Below are 3,154 nucleotides of genomic sequence, written 5' to 3'. Positions count from 1 at the left end.
AGGACCATGGAATGGTTCGTGGGAGTGATAAAACTAGATGTAAGATATGGTAGGCTACGTGAGCACACAAGTCTTTTGGATTCATTTGAAAAGCCAAAGCTATATCCATCATTCCCCTCAAAGTACTCCTTGCATTCAATAAAAAGAAATAAAAAAAGGGATTGTGTACTATGAGATCATTCATTTTTTGTACAAAAAAGTCACACTTTTTCTAAGTTATTGGATGTGAAATCTAACATATTGGAATGTACCATAACTTTTTAGGGAATTTGTTTTGGACTTTGTGCTCAATTAGTGACGCATCACCACCTCTATGATTTCACATTCAATGGTCACCATCAATTTGATTTTTACATTCAATGGTTGACAATGATTATGTCCTTCTTGTATAAAAAATAAATAGTCTCATGTAACACATGAAGCATGTTTAAGCCCATTTTATAAGCATAGCGTTACTTTTCGGAAGACCCAACCATTGAAGGAAAAATCGGGTGGTCTAACCGGTAACCGCTTGATTAGATCGGAACCTGCTGCTGGTCGGTTCTGGTTTCGGTCGGTTTTGATGACTATATATATATATATATATATATATATATATATATATATAATTATATAAAATCCCAAAAAATAAAAGATTTTGTTTGTAATACATTTTTAAATTTTTCATTATTATGGCGAAGGCTGAAAAATGTTTTGGCTATCAATACTTATTTTTACATTTCCCATCTTTTTGAAAAATTTCAAAGATGCCCCTGGACACAAATCGATTCTTTAAAATTTATTTTTTCATTAGTTTTCAATTTTATTTGGACGTGATTTGTTTAATCATTCTTACTTTTCATATTTTGTTAGATTTTTTGTGTTTTTTAACTGCTTGGGACTTGCCCAGCTAGAATGGTTGAACCAATTGGTTTACTAGTTAGGTTAGTTGAACCGCTTCCAGGCCCATGTCTAGTTAATCGTTGCTGTTCAATTTTTCCTACATTGGACCCAATACACCGGTCTTGTGTTTCTACTTATTTATTTAAAAATTTAGGATTATGTCCTTACACATTGCAAATTACTTTAATGTGCTCATAAGCTTGAAGACTCCCACATTTGATGAAATACATCCAAACAACAAATGAGATTATATCTATATTTTTGGGAATGTTCATAGTTTTAGCCAAATTGCCACATTGGGGTCGGCGACATGAATTTTGGTCCATCATTCTTAGAATAATAGTTTTAAAACCTGGCAATTTGGCCAAAATTATCACTAAATAATATTTTAAATATGCCAAATTGTCAATGGATTTAACACTAAAATATTTAAAGACTCAAAATCCATCTTTATAAATTATCATCATGGTTCTTAAAGTACATCTTTTGTACGAGGGAGCTAATACATAGTATGCTCCCTTAGAAGCATAATATACGCGACAATCAATCATTAATGACAGCAAGAAGATTATATAAGTTGCCACTCTTATACTGCATAAGTAAGATGCACCTAAAAGACCCATTAGAGAAGGCTATTCTTATATTGTAAAACCCTCAAATTGATCATTTGGACTTCAGATTCATGAATATGAAGAAAAAAGGACTTTAAGTTCTAAAAATAGTTCATCTTCTAATACGTTATATGTACCATTTATTTTCAAGTATTTATATATTTGCTTGATAATCACCATTTTCTAACTGTAAATTTCATAATTATGTGTGACAATAGATTTCATGCCACTATAAGGCTAAAGTGTATCTTTTGGCATAGTTCTAGTAGTATTACAAAACGGCGATTTCCAATTCTGATCGCCGATTCATATAGGAATAAGTCAAGACTGAATTGGTTTTGGGATGGTATGCATCCCGCCCCAGTTCCCCTAATCCTAGTTTTATATTTTTTTGCCTTTTCTTTTAGTTTACCTAATATGTTATTAGGTGGCTCCCTTAAATCCCCACCCTATATATCCCTACTTTAATATGAAATATAGTTTGATAGGGCTGCAACTCTATCAAAATAAGTAAAGCCTCATCTCATCATTCATCGAAAACTGCAATCGTTCATCTGAGCTTGAACATTAATGTTGTGAAAACAAATTATTATTTTAAATTCTAAAAATAGTATTTATTGTAACAAAACATTTAGACCGTCAATTTTTCCCTAAAAATAAGTCTTCACATATATGCAATACGTACTAATTTTTTAGTTTTAAATTTTATTGTCGGTATTGAAAATTTGATTTTAGAGCCATCATGGAGATTTTTGATGCCGAAAGTGCTCTCGGAATAAGGATTTGAGGTGAGATTTTATTTTGTTTTCATAAAATCTAGGCCCTATAGAAACTTCATCATTTTGATATTTATTTTATTTTATTTATTTTTTATATTTCTGAATCATTGATTTGGAGGCTAATTTACCAATCCAACGACAGTATGTGGAAAAACGATCCACCCCATCGATTCGGGTTTTAAAAAGTATATTTTTTTCAATATTATATGATTTGTGCATTAGATGTGACAACAATAGGCGATGAGATGATAAGAGTAGGTTTAGGTGGATTGGCCATGTGCGATTCAGAAGTAGTAGAACGTTTGTCAAGATGTGCAAGTTAGTTCAAATGAAAGGTTATAAAAGAGCAATGGGCATACCCAAAAAGATATGATTGAAAGTAATGCCAAAAGATATAGGGATTTATGGTGTCATTAAAAGTACGACATTTAGTAAAACATAATTACAGATCGAGATTCACACAGCAAACTCCAATTAATTGAAAAATGGCTAAGAATTCATGTACCCCACCCAAATTATGGGAAAAGCTACGATGAATGGTGATGCCTTACGTAGTAGCATTGATGATTTTGGAAATGACATAAATTCGCGTGAGGACGAAGTTATTTGCGAAACCTGCGGCAGTCCCGTATAAAACCCAAGAAATGGACGTTGAACCTATAAAATATCCAAGAAAAGCCCTCTTGATTAGGGCGTGTTTGATAACTAAAAGATGCTTACCAAAAGATGGAACTTATGTGTTCTTGTAGCATAAAAACAAGTAAGTTAAAAACCAGGAACTTACCTGTTGGCTCTTTTTAGGCTAAGAAAAGGTTCCGTCCACAAACTTGAAAGGGGGACCTCGCCGAAGAACAAAAGCACGTTACCAAACCACCCCCGACT

The sequence above is a fragment of the Amborella trichopoda genome, chromosome 5, assembly GCF_054954075.1.
Source record: "Amborella trichopoda isolate Santa Cruz 75 chromosome 5, AtrichopodaSantaCruz75HAP2 v2.0, whole genome shotgun sequence".
NCBI classification, from domain to species: Eukaryota; Viridiplantae; Streptophyta; class Magnoliopsida; order Amborellales; family Amborellaceae; genus Amborella; species Amborella trichopoda.
The sequence above is the reverse complement of the archived record's forward strand: the minus strand, read 5'-3'. Positions refer to the sequence as shown.